General features: G+C 37.6%; 1 protein-coding gene across 2 annotated transcripts in view; it reads left to right on the plus strand.

The window, feature by feature from the left end:
* Positions 1–262: 262 nt before the first annotated feature.
* The window catches only part of cnot6a (CCR4-NOT transcription complex, subunit 6a), a 46,891-nt gene continuing 32,291 nt past the window's right edge, over positions 263–14,862 (plus strand). The window contains exon 1 of one of the 2 annotated variants that reach the window (XM_041223145.1): positions 263–350. The gene's annotated coding sequence lies outside the window, so the exon portion shown is untranslated. Of the gene's footprint in view, positions 365–14,862 lie in introns of both variants that reach the window. The other variant, XM_041223143.1, reaches the window with a different exon arrangement.

Here is a 14,862-nt window from a genome sequence, read left to right on the forward strand (position 1 = left end):
TTAATGTCTGTTTACAGTGGGCTCAGGCAGCATGCAATGCAGGGTTCTATAATTCCATTCTAATAATTGTTCTGTTCCTGTACTGTAGGCCTGCACGCTGACGTAGTGCATTGGATCGCCTTGTTTTTGTTGTTCCTCTAAGCGTGAGTTGTGTGGAACGCCTCAGCGTGCGCAGGCGTTGAGTGCTCCATGGTACTGTCCATCTCCACCGCAGCCAATGGCGTCGAGTTGTGTTATCAGGGACTGAAATCTAACAGCCGCCATGATGCTTGTTTGCTTTTGGTGTAGCAGCAGCAGACTGAGTGAGTCAGAAACAAAGAGAAACACCACACACTGCTCTTCACAAACTGGTATGCGTTTTCAGGTAAAAAAAACAAACAAAAAAACAGAACATTTTAAAGCTTTTTATTTTTATAATTAGCTCATGAAAAACATACAACAATTATTTGGTCAAATTACGCCGCTTGTTCGGCAATGCCGTTCGCTATTTATTGTTGAAATATGTTGCGAAAATCAAGCGAGTACTGCTAGGCAAGAGAAGAGTACATGACATGTGTACCTCGAATAAATTGTTCTTTATATTCGTAGCATACGCTACACAGCAGTTGCTTTTTATTCGTTTATCATTGCATATACATTTTTGTTTTATTGAAATATGTTGCACTATACTTAAACTTTTGTATACTTTTCCCTTCTAGGAAGGAGAAACACAGTTAAAATGTTTATGAAACGGCGATTTGTTTAGACACGTTAACTAATATCTATCTATCTATCTATCTATCTATCTATCTATATATATATATATATATATATATATATATATATATATATATATATAATGTATGTATGTGTGTATATGTGTGTGTGTGTGTGTAAGAGGTAGCGCTGTTTTGCTTTTAAGTTCATGTTTATGTTGTGTACCGTAATGTCATGTTGATGATTTTTTTTTCATTACTTGACTTCCAATATAAAAATTTTATTTTTCAAATATTGGTTTAAATTAATAATTCTTGAAATTTGAAATGATGATGGAAATTAGATTTTCATTTTTAGCCTTGAGGCCTATCACACATTGAAAAGCCATCTACTACTGTCGAACAGAGTAAGAGGAAGCCTGTGCAACTTGATTGACAGGTAGACTGCCCAGTAATACTATTAAAACAACCGACACCAATCTGTACTGTCGAGGAATACACATATCGTTTCCTGTTTAGTTTTAATTGTTAATTAAACGTGTTCTCTGTATAGCGCACAACTAACAATTGAGTGTATTACATGCACACAAAGATTCGCAGTTTGAACTTTTACTTTACCGCCTTGGTGTGTAATTCTAACTAAATAACACAAGTGTATCAGAATGGATGTATTTTTACAAAGCGTGCTTACTGTAGGTTTCAGCTTTACTCACAGTAGAAAATAAATGTAATCCGGTTAATGTATTACTCAACTGTTTTTGTTTAAATCTGGCTACTGTGTTAAGATACAATATTTGTAAAGTCAACAAAACTTTATTTTTTCAGAACTCCCCAGGTTACAGTGTATTGTGACAGGGTGCTAGCAATATGAGCGTTCAGGCCTCAAATGTGCACAAAAAAGACTGGTTTGAATATCAATATAAATTACATTTTTAAATGTAAATTGTGTAATGGTTTGCTGCAGATATCAGGAAGTAGGCCTTGTCAGAGGTTAGTTTGTTGGTCAGTACTAAGATTGGCATAGTTATTTGGGATTTCTGCTGTTACTGTACAGAATATTTGCATTTGGGAGTAACTGTATTTAGTCTTTTGAAAGTATTGCTTTTGTGTTTTTTAAAGTTGTGCAGTAAAAATACATTTATTGGTGTTTGTACTATGATATTTTCCAGGGTTTATTATATATGCAGTTGTCTGGTAGACAGTGCTGTTCCCTAAGTGATTTCAGCTGTGAGGAAACAAAGTTTCTTTACCCAAAAATCAGCTACTTGTACACTGATGGAACAAAGTGTAAGTCATACTGTAGATGTGCCTGCAGGTATCATTTACAAGACTGGGTGGATTAAAAATTAAATGTATTTTGTCAATCGGGGGAGTATCCTAGCCTGCTGTGTGCCATGTGCTCTTGAGTACAATGGTATAATTGTGCGTCTACATGATCGTCCAAGACCTAAGTCACCTGTGCATATATTTAATTAAAAATTCATGTTGGCTAACACTTGGAAAGGTAGGAATAAGGTGTTGTGAAGGTGCATTAGTTTTAGGTGTAGGGTGGCACCAGTAGTCATTTCTGATTACTGATATATTCCTGTGGCAAAGTGCCCGCCACTGTGTGTATTTTGTGTTGTGAGTTGATGTTGGTGTAGTCATTGGTACACGGGATATAAACGGCTCTGTGTAACACAAGTGTTTAAAATATATATTTGTATTTAGGCACGAGGATTGCACAGCACTTCACGTGCAAGTAAAAAGTAATAATATGAGCACAGGGAATTGCACTTTAATTCACGTGCAGTTGTACCGCGACTCCAATTGAATGATTGTTTAGCAATTGAGTCTCTGTACAGCTGCATAAAAGCTGCATGTTTTCACTCATTCAGGGTTGTGTGTTCGGTGAGTGGAGAACGAGATTGGAGACGGAGGTAATAATAGTAATAAGTAAAATAGAAGCTCACCGTGTTTGTTTGTGTAGTCTGTTTTGTTTGTCTCTTGTTCTGGTGAATATGCCATGTACTGTGTTTTTTTTTTTTGTTTGTTTCAGCCTTTTTATTTACTGTTCTGTTAATTCATTAAATGCTGAGCACAAGCAAGCGCTCAGCTCCACCTAACTCCATCTCTCTGTCGTTTATTTCCTGGTTCCTGGTTCTGGTCTGACATCCCCCACTCCAGCCGTCTTTGTGACAATCCCATATCAGAATAGTTTGGGCTTCTAATTTTATTTAGTCCCTTTTCAATTATGTTTTGTGTTAAGGATCCGGTGTAGGTTATTGCTTAACTACCCCGACCTGTTGGGTCAGGGACCATCCTCCTAGGCGGCGTTCACACAGGAGCCATTTGGAGCAAACAATTTGCCCCCAGGACTTATAGCTAGGGGTCTACCTAAATCCCGATTTTGTGGAAATCGTGAAATTGAGGGGTCACCGCAAAATTCACCTCTTAGGAGCCAATGTATACCGGACAAGTACAGAGAGAGGAAAAAAAACATGTTTAAATGAACTACTGCACAACGGAAGCAACATAAACTATGTATCTTCCTTCTGTAGATAGCCCTTTTTATTCCTTCACTGTCCTGTGTGCATTGCACTTAATCAAAAAACAAAAAAAAACAGAAAACGTGCACAAATAACATTTACAAAAAAATATTCTCCAAAGCGGTTAATATTCTTGTTTACTATTCAAATGACAAGTTTTAATCTGCCTATCAGTGCGTCTTTATTGCTTTTGTGTGACCTGTGATGTGCAGTTGGGTGTGGGACAAAGTTGGTGTAGCATTTAGGCTGCTAAAATCTAGTTTTCAGCATTGGAGGTAAAATATTAGAAATGGACGAAAAAAAGCAAAGTATATTTCGGCTGATGATCGTTTCAAGATATTTCCCAAAGAAACTGTACATGCAGATTGAGGTAATTGTTTTGTATATCTTAATGTGTCTGGAGAAAATACGATCGATCGCTATTTAGCTTCAGAATCGCACATTAAACAAAAGGCGACTACAGAGGCTGCTGAACGGAACGTGAAATAAACAGCTTTCAGAAACCAAACTGGAAAGTCAGCCCAGACAAAAAGTATTCCTGTCTGCAAGTTAAATCAGTAGCCCACTGAAACGATCTACCACAGCCACCTCGCTTCAACCTGCTGCTAATTTTTTCGCGTTTGGAATTTTAGACCCGAATAGCCACGTTTCCTTTGTTTTGACTCGGTACTAATAAAATTAATTATTGGATGGGACAAATACCATGACAACGAATGTGCTGCATACATTGCCTTTATTAAAGTTTGACAGATGCCCTTGGGTAACCGAGTTGTGTGGCTGTTTCTAATCGAGTTGCACATCTGTATAACTCTGCAAAGCTTTGCCTTAACTTCCAGCCAGTTCAGTGGATGCAGTACATGCCGTCTCATGTATGGGCAAGTCAACTGCAGGGGGATGTTTTAGTAAGGAAGCAAGTATTACTATTTTTAGGCATTATAGTTTTCTGAAATACTGTCTACTTTATTTAATATTTAAACAGGTCCACGAAATGTCAGAAATTCCAACCTACCCATGAAAAATATGTAAATTTACCGCGTTTTAAGTAGACTTGTAGCATTATATGCCACTTTTGTCATTAAAAATTTAGGTATTTTCTATTGGTTTGTACCGGTTTGACAGTCCTCTGATTGTTAATGCTTCCATCTAAATGTGGCTGAAAGGTATGAGTTGGAATACTGCACTGTGTATCCCTTATTTGTGTTCTTTTTAAAGTATGACATTGATAAAGACTGTCTAAAATGTTACTACTGGTATGGAAAAGCTCAAGATGTGGACCATGATAGTGTGATCAGTTTTCCAAACTGCTATCAGGCTCCTATACTGCACCTATACTTGGCTCTACTGTCGATGTAATAAAAAATGACCCTGGAACTAATTGTAACTGTAATGTTTTGACTGACATTTTAAATCCCAATTTAGGCTTTTCAGTTTTATAGACCAGTAGTTCTCAATCCTGGTCTTGAGGAACCACTGCCCTGCTGGCTTTTTGTTCCAACTGTGCTCTCAATTACTTAACTGAACTCATAATTTGCCTAATCTGAGCTCTTAAATTATTTTAAACAAGTATAAAATGGTATAAGGAACTTTAAATCTCCAATTTTAAGCCACACAATTGGAAAAGTCAAATTAAGCAAATTATTAGTTCAGTACAGTAATTGTTACGTTACAGCAATAAACTTAAGCTTATGGTGCGGTAAGTGTTTTAGTGGACTGGTTTCCCCCTGCACTGATATAATGTCAGCTAGCTAATTAAAGTATGCAGCAATTGTTCGCACGTGTATGTTTGAGCTATCTAGAAAAATAATTTCTGCTATTGTTTAATTAAACATTCTTTAGAAAAACCTGTTTGATGTTACAGTACTGTAATATTAGTACGATATTGCAATAAAAGATGTACAGATATGGATTCTTTTCAGTTTGCTTTGTTTATGTAAAGCGGTTGAATGTGGAGTGCTTAAATGTCCCTTACTTTCAACTTGTGCGGTGGTGCTGTAGGATAACATTAGACTCTGTTTATATCCCAACCCACATAATATCCCCAAATAACTGCACGGTAATGGGGATGTTAAGCGGGTTACACTGTAGATACTGTTTTATTTAAGCAGCAGACTTCTACATTTGATTGTCTTTTGCTATTCGAATTCCCTAAAATACCAGCAATGGGTTACCATTACTATAAGTAACAATCAAACAGGAACAGTTCAAGAAATGGTAAGAAAGCTACAGTTGTGTATAGCTGAAACCACAAATGTAGTGTGTTTAATCAAACTTGCTGCTCTGCTAGCTCAGTAGCCAGTATTTCTATAGGTACATTACAAAAAATGTGTCTAAACAAAAACAATTGCTCACAGGTTGAATAGGAATAAGGCTGTGTGGTCCATTAGATTTTGATGGCCCTTTTTTCTAAGTAAACCATAAAATAATAAATCTGGTAAATAAGTGTGTGAACAAAATAATTGAAACAAACTGATTTTTCTTTTATTTTGATAAAAGAATAACTCACCTTTAAACTGAATTACTATGTTTGCATCAGCAGTAGAGAAAGTCACAAGAAAGACTTTTACTAAGTATTACTTGAAAGACATGATTAGTGATTAAAAAGAGTGATTAGGCACTGGCAGTGTTTTTTTTTTTTTTTTTTTTCTGAACGTAGTACAGCTATGGGTTTCTTTAAAACACAGCGCAATACTAACCCACAAGCCCCACGGTGACCATTTAACGCAGGACAAGAACCTCAGAGGTTGGCCACAGTGGGGGGGAAAAAGGAGCTACACAGGTTTTTCTTGTGCAGTTGGCCTCGGCCTATAGTAGGAATGAGGCATAGCACCCCTAATGTCTAACTAGAGGACACATTTAGTGAGCCTAGAGACAACTGGCCCCTTCACTGTAACATCCTTGATTTTTATCCACTGGGAAGACTGTTGCACCTCAGACACCAATTTTAAATAAATTGTGATAAACAATTACAAGTACTGTTTGAATAAGCCTCTGTGTGCATGTCTTAATGTGTTTTTACTTACTTACATTGTAATATACAAGATACACATAAAAGGAAATGTTTATTGAGAAACCTTAACAGGGTACTATGTTTAGATTTTTAACTACTGGCCCCTTGGGCCACTGAGCTTGTGTTTTTACTGGCCCGGATGCAATTTTATCTGGCCCAATATATTTTTTCATGTTGGTTTTTATTTTCAGTATGTTTCTAACTGTGTATGGTAACCAAAGAGAGCCCACTTCTCAAAAGAAAGTGGCTAAACAAAGCTTTTCAATATACACTGAACAAAAATATAAATGCAACATGCAACAATTTCAAAGATTTTACTGAGTTACAGTTCGTATAAGGAAATCAGTCAATTGAAATAAATTAATTATGCCATAATCTATGGATTTCACATGACTGGGAATACAGATATTCATTTGTTGGTCACAGATACCTTTTAAAAAAAAAAAAAAAAGGTAGGGGCGTGGATTAGAAAACCAGTCAGTATCTGGTATGACCACCATTTGCCTCGTGCAGCGTGACACATCTCCTTCGCATCGAGTTGATCAGGCTGTTGATTGTGGCCTGTGGAATGTAGTCCCACTTCTCTTCAATGGCTGTGCGAAGTTGCTGGATATTGGCGGGAACTGCATCACACTGTCGTACACGTCGATCCAGAGCATCCCAAACATGCTCAATGATTGACATGTCTGGTGAGTATGCAGGCCATGGAAGAACTGGGACATTTTCAGCTTCTGGAAATTGTGTACAGATACTTGCAAGATGGGGCCATGCTGAAACATGAGATGATGGTGGCGGATGAATGGGGTGACAGTGGGCCTCAGGATCTCGTCACGGTATCTCTGTGCATAAAATGCAATTGTGTTTGTTGTCCATAGCTTATGCCTGCCCATACCATAACCCCACTGCCACCATGGGGCACTCTGTTCACAACGTAGCAAACCGCTTGCCCACACGACGCCATACACGCAGTCTGCCATCTGCCTGGTACAGCTGAAACTGGAATTCATCCGTGAAGAGCACACTTCTTCAGCATGCCAGTGGCTATCGAAGGTGAGCATTTGCCCACTGAATTCGGTTATGACGCCAAACTGCAGTCAGGTCAAGACCCTGGTGAGGACGACGAGCACGCAGATGTGCTTCCCTGAGACAGTTTCTGACAGTTTGCAGAAATTCTACGGTTGTGCAAACCCACAGTTTCATCAGCTGTCAGAGTGGCTGGTCTCGGACGATCCCGCAGGTGAAGAAGCCGGATGTGGAGGTCCTGGACTGACGTGGTTTCATGTGGTCTGCGGTTGTGAGGTCAGTTGGACATACTGCCAAATTCTCTAAAACGACGTTGGAGGCGGCTTATGGTAGAGAAATGAACATTCAATTCTCTGGCAACAGCTCTGGTGGATATTCCTGCAGTCAGCATTACAATTCCATGCTCCCTCAAAACTTGAGACATCTGTGGCATTGTGTTGTGTGATAAAACTGCATATTTTATTGTCCCCAGCACAAGGTGCACCTGTGTAATGATCATGCTGTTTAATCAGCTTCTTGACATGCCACACCTGTCAGGTGGATGGGTTATCTTGGCAATGGAGAAATGCTCACTAACAGGGATGTAAGCAAATTTGTGCACAAAATGTGAAAGAAATAAGCTTTTTGTGCGTATGGAAAATTTCTGGGATCTCTTATTTCAGACATGGGGACCAACACTTTTTACATGCTGTGTTTATATTTTTGTTCTGTATATGTTACTTCAGCCATTTAACATGTATATAGCAAGTGCTATAAGAAGTAATCCAAACTTGGGTAACATTGAAATTAGAAAGGTAATTTTTAACATTGTGATGAATATAAAGACATACTAAATGTTAAACACAACAATGCAGGAACTGTAAGAAAAGGCAAGATACTTGGAGTTAGAAAGGAGTGCAGTACAATGTAAAACATCTACTGTTGACTTTCTGTGAATGGATGGAGTAACGGCAACATTTGTACTGACCATTTAAAAATACAACCAGGGATCCTTGTTTTGAATTATTTACAGGTTATTGAATAAAAGTAACTTGACTTGATTCATCTCATACTAGTATTTGATGGCTAGTTGTGATTAGTAATGTTAAACTGTTGTAATGTATTTTCTATTTTGGCCAGGTTACAATATTTACACTAAGGTTATTTTATAAATATTTGTTAGAATTAAACAGATGTAGAATAGTTAGGTTGCTATATGATAGGTGTTATTTTATTCTGAATACCCTACAGCAAAATGTATTTGGTTTGCGCAATATTATGCTACTGTTGCATTAATTGGACGAGGTACGTGCTGTGACATTGCTGCTGCTCATTGAGTTATGTATTTTAATTCAGGAAACAAAAGAAAAAAGTTGTACCTAAGGAAATAGGGTACAGAGGGAAGAAATCTCGTCTTGGACATTGTTTGAACACTTTGTGAACACGGCTAAACTTTACCGGCTTACACTGTTATGCTGTCTGCTTGTGCACACGCATTTGTCTTTTACTTTTGGTAGCGTAAGGGACCAGAGTTCGGGGGATCGAATACACAAAAACATTGCACCCTGTGTATTCAAATAGGAAACTATTCAAAATTCCCACCCCTAATCCTAATTATAAACACTATTAAAACAATATTCATAATTCAAAATAGCAATCCCAATCAGTCCTAAGTGTTGTCACTTGTGTAGCCTCTCCCAAGTCGGCGCCAATCTTGCTCTTTTCTGCAAGTCTGGGAAACTGACACCAAACAAGGCTAAACGTTACTCTTTTTTTATCTGTCATAATGAAGTCTCCACTCTAAATGTTCGTCTTCATTTTTTTCATAATTACATTCTTTGATTTATAGATTTCAGCGCTTTCCATTTGACTTATTGGTTGCTTAGTTGTAGAAAACCCGATTTGTAAAGATTTGCTGCGGGAACGAGTACCAACACAGCACTTTGGTACGTAGTCTCAGATTCTGACTAGAACAAATATGACGTGCGGCGGGAAAGTTAGGATTAGTAAGGGTTTTTTTTTTTTTTTTTAAAGAATGGTTTGTAAATTAATTTTCAGCTTCTTGACACGCAGGCCCATTTCCCTGGATTCATAAAACGGAAGCCATGTGCACTTATATATATTCTACTAGTTAAATATAATCGGCCCCGTCGGGCCTGTGGTGCTTCATAACTACCGGCCAAACTGCGCTGTCTACCGGCCCTGGGCCACCAGGCCATGGTTAGTGTCGAACCCTGCTTACCTGTGTTCAACACATGAAAACAATAACATTTGTATTTGTTGTGTGCAGCCCAGATACACTTTAGTATATTCTGCAGGTAGTAAGTCTGCACATTAAACAATGAAAATATAGGTTGACCTCAGTAAAGTTACATAACTACACAATTTTTGCACACAGTATGAGTTTTGCCTTGCATGGTACACCTCTAATCTGCCTCATCCTATTGTGCTAGATCATTTTTATTTTGGAATAAAGATTAAGAGCACAAGTGGGTGGTCTTTTATACTTTGTATTTCACCTCCGTTTATCAGGGACTTTTTAGTTTTACTAAGTCTTAGGTACTGTAATACAGTTCTGTAACTGCAGTTGCATCTGTTAATGTGTGTGTGACTATTGTTAACCAAAACAAATTGAAACCGTGCTTAGTGTTAATTGTGTTTCTGGTATACATAAATATTAAATCCTTTGTCAGCAGCAAGGTACACCTGCACCCTATAGCTGAAGGTCGTGGCATATACGCACATGTGATTCAACTTTTAAATGCTTGCCTTTATTTTGATACCAAGAATTTCCTTATCCATCTTGGAAACGGGAGTAATCTTTTTTTCACAGTACACATGGTACATTTTTGGGGTGCATTTGCACTCCTTTTTGAGGGTTACAGAAAATTTTTAAAAATCATGTGCCACAATTGCAGCTCCTGACTACTGGCAGAATAGGTTGGTGGGAGCTGTAGAAACGGCATATTGATTCTAGAATTATTGAATTATTCCTACATTTAATTTTTTTCTGCCTAGTCATTTTCATAACTGTAGGTCTGCTTTTAATAAATTAGTTTCCAGCACTCTTTGATAACTGCATTCTTTACTGTACCCTGTTTAATAAATGCTATAATACAGTATTTAAACTTTATATTCAGTTTTCAGGGAGCAAAAAAAAGCTGTGTTTTTCATATACTATAGAGGCTACCACACACAACCCACTTTTTATTAAAGCCCTGTCCTGTGTTAGTGTCTGTGCATGTACAATACATGCATTTCCAACACTGTTAGATTACTGCGCCCTGCTTATTACTCCCTACAGTAAATTATTGAAAAAAATCTGATGCAAAAAGACATTTTTTCATGTAGGCTACGGTTAGCACTAATGTGCAGCCTGTGTTGACTTGTAGAATAGATGTCTGAAGGAGGACAGGCGATTTCAAAGTGAGTGTGTCCAATCTACAGGACTTGGATAACAGCACTTTTTGGATTGTCATTCTTTTTAAAATTATTTTTTGAGCCATGGGGCCTTTTTTTATGGTCCATTTGTTTAGTGTGCAATGTGATTTATTTATTGAAGCACAGGTATGTGTTGACAGTTTTTTTGTATATACAGTACCAGTCAAAAGTTTGAGTACACCTGCTTGAAACCAGGTTTTTCATGATTATCTATGCTTTTAACTGTATAAACTTGCCTATAAACACTTCATATTTCATTATATGATACGTGTACTTATATAAGCTGATAATCATAAGTGAATTGCATTCAAAAATTTTACATTTAAAAGAAAATGTAAATCTTGTCAATTTCAGTGAACTGGTCACCCAAAGCAAGGGGATTTCAGTCTGAAGCCCAAGTCAGTTAAAAGTCTGAAATGTGTATAACACGGTGTTAGAACACTGGCCTAAGTATAAAAGTGTCTTTGTTAGATGTTCTGTGAGTTAACTAGCATGTTACCTAATTTACCTTTTGTCACCAATTATTGTTAGCAGGTGAGGGTCCATGATTACTATAAATATAGGTAACATAGGCACAAGTTTGTCATTCCTGAATGTAAGGGAGCAGAAAATGGCAAAATACGCTCAGTTAAGCAAAGAAAAAAATCTGTAATTACTTTAAGAAATGAAGGTCAATCTTTAAGACAAATCACAAGAACTTTGCAAGTGTCTGTAACTGCTGTGGCCAAGACCATCAAACGATTTGAAAAAATTGGCACTCATGAGGACTGAACAAGGTCAGGCAGGCCAAGGGTGACCTCAGAATCAGAGAGCAAGTTCATTCAAGTCACAAGTCTGCGAAACCGGCGATTAACTGCCCCCGAAATACAAGCTCAGCTAAATGCTACTAGAAGTACAGATATTTCAACATCAATTGTTCAGAGGAGATTGCATGAAGCTGGCCTAACTGGAAGAAGTGCTGCAAGGAATGGAGAATAAGAGGAAGAGACTTGCCTGGGCCAAAAAACACAGAAGCTGGACGTTTGAGGAGTCAAAATCTTAAATATTTGAGTCCGACCGAGTATTTGTAAGACACAGCGAGGGTGAGCGCATGAGTTCTGCATGCATGGTTCACATTGTCAGGCATGGAGGAGGCAGTGTCATGTTCTGGGGTTGATTTGCTGGTAACAGAGTTGGTGATCTTTACAAGTCCATGGCAAGCTCAACCAGCATGGCTATCATAGCATACTTCAGCAGCATGCCATTCCATCAGGATTACGGCTAGTTGGGCAGTCCTTCATTCTTCAGCAAGATAAAGATCTGAAACATACCTCAAAGTTGTACAAGAACTATCTGGCGAAGAAGGAAAGTGAAGGACAACTCAATCTAATGACCTGGCCTGCCCAGTCTCCAGACCTCAATCCCATAGAACTTGTATGGGACAAACTGGATAGAAGAGTCAAAGCAAAGCTACCCACAAGTGCCCTACATCTCTGGGAATTGCTGCAGAAGAGCTGGGAAGACATGTCGGGTGATTTCCTTCTGAAACTTGTTAACCGAATGTCTTGTGTTTGTGAGGCTGTTATTAAGGCAAAGGGTGGCTATTTTGAGGAATCCAAGATTTAGAGACAATTTTCAATTTTCTTGAACATTGCTTTGATACTCTGATTTGTTTTGTATATTGTAACGTGTTTTCATTTTCAAGTATTTACAGAAACGTATACGACTTAAAACAGTGTAACAGGTTTAATATTTATAAAAAAATACATAAGGTAGTGGATCTACTTATTCCTGCATGTTTAAAAAAACAAACAAAAACAAACAAAAAAAAAAAAACAGCAGGATAAAGGGACTTAATCACCGCTTATATTTTAAAGAACATAGGCTACTGTACAGTGTTCTGTTTGGTTGACGTGTTTTAGCATGTGAAAAGATCAGTGTCCACATTAGTAAGGCAGACAGTTTTTATTGTACATATGCAGACAGGCTAAAAGAATTGAATCTGTTCAGTCTTGAACAAAGAAGACTACGTGGCGACCTAATTCAAGCATTCAAAATTCTAAAAGGTATTGACAGTGTCGACCCAAGAGACTTTTTTAGCCTGAAAAAAGAAACAAGGACCAGGGGTCACAAATGGAGATTAGATAAAGGGGCATTCAGAACAGAAAATAGGAGGCACTTTTTTACACAGAGAATTGTGAGGGTCTGGAATCAACTCCCCAGTAATGTTGTTGAAGCTGACACCCTGGGATCCTTCAAGAAGCTGCTTGATGAGATTCTGGGATCAATAAGCTACCAACAACCAAACGAGCAAGATGGGCTGAATGGCCTCCTCTCGTTTGTAAACTTTATGTTCTTATTTAGTAAGCATACAGTCAGTTTTTAGACTAATTTCCTGGTGGTACACATTTTCTACAAGGTCCTGCCAAAAAAGACACATAGTAAATTATTACCTGTAATATGAATTCACTTACCACAAATTTCCTGTTGGTGCAAATAATTTTAGCGCCCTCCCAGAGAAGAATAATGTGAATAACCTTAAAGCGCTGTTTGGAGACTACAGATCCTGTGATCATTTTGAGTGCACTATCCTTGCATATGAAGGTGGAGATGTTGAAAGCGGTGGGTAATGCACCATCGTACAAGAAAAATAAATAAATGTTGCTACAGATTTCAACATTCCCACTGCAGTAACACTGTCAACCATTAAAAAAACAAAAACAGGATTCGGTACAGGCGTATGAACAGCAAACTGGGTGCAAGTCGTCAATGTTTATGATTTCCTGAATACTCTACTGTAGAAGACGCCTTGCTTTTGTGGTTTAAAATGGGACAGAGGTTTCAAGTGCAGTTCATTTGCAATGTGTGCTTTTTAAAAAGTTTTCAACAAAATGCACAGTACTTTTAAATGTATAATAAGTTTAATTGTTCTGTAATTGAAATGTGATTTCATTGTTACTGAAACTTAAATAAAAACTGACTGCATTTGGGTTGAGATTCTTGATAATACAAGTTACTGATGAGAGAGCGTTTTTTGTTGGTCATTTTATGTTAACAAGAATTGATTGTAGTGTTTGCATTAACCGAATAATTTCTAAGCAGTGGGCAATCTAAAGTAAGAAACAAAAAGAAATTGCAATTACGAATTACATGTCTAATTTAAATCAGCCAGTTGCTAGATCAGATGAATCAGGACTATTCAAATGTTATTCTTGAATCACTCCATTAAACTGAATATAAACCAGGCCTGATTAAATTGTTATGCAAAACATATTTCCAAAGATTTTAGTACAGTATGTCCTGTTGTAATTATCTAATCTGAATAGCTCTACTTGACTTATAAATACTGTGTTGCAGAAATACCTTGTATTCATTTATTTTAAGACAAAAACATTTTTTTTGCAATATAAAGTAGTCTCTATAGGCTTGCATAGTTTCCTAGATTAACCAAATAAAAGTGCTGACCTTCAATTTCGTTCCATTCCCCAAGCGATGTCAGGATCTGTGGAAAGTAGGTTTCAAGGTTATCCTGATTATGAAACTGTGTTTGGTGAATTTAAGAATGAAATGGCGTAAAATTGATTGTGAGACACTACAGCTTTAACAGAGCAAGTGGAAGGTAGTGTGCACAGTACACAACACCTTCTGTATTGCTGTGGATACAGCATGGAATGGGGCTGCATGTCAGGAATCAAGAACAGAACTGTTGTAACAATATTTAAGAAATGATTTGGTCACATCTTATACAATGCTGGCAAACGCATGCTTCCAGCCGTTTGTTTCTCAGTGTTAAGTTTAGTGGCTTTGTCGTTATGAAGAGATCTTGACTTTGTCACTTGAGGTACTGTAACTTTCGTTTGCGGTGTGTTTTTTACTAATAAGGCAAACTGATCGGCCAATGAATGGCCTTTAGTTCTCACACAGACACGTTTTCGGTTTTTCCCCTGCGCTATCTACAAGTAGCAATATCTTATCATTTTTACCTTATGCAGTCAAGTAGGTTTTGTAATAGAATGTCCAGTAAAGTATAAACTGACATTTTGAATAAATATTTAACAACGTTTTTATGTTGACATAAACTCGCACTAGTTGTGCACTTTAAGATGTATTGAAACGATCGGGTTCTAGAACCGTGTGCAGTCAGCTAATCTCCTAGCTGATTACACTTATGACAGGATGTGTGATTCTCACCTGAGTCTGTATGTTTACC

Source organism: Polyodon spathula, chromosome 22 (genome assembly GCF_017654505.1).
Source record: "Polyodon spathula isolate WHYD16114869_AA chromosome 22, ASM1765450v1, whole genome shotgun sequence".
NCBI lineage: Eukaryota > Metazoa > Chordata > Actinopteri > Acipenseriformes > Polyodontidae > Polyodon > Polyodon spathula.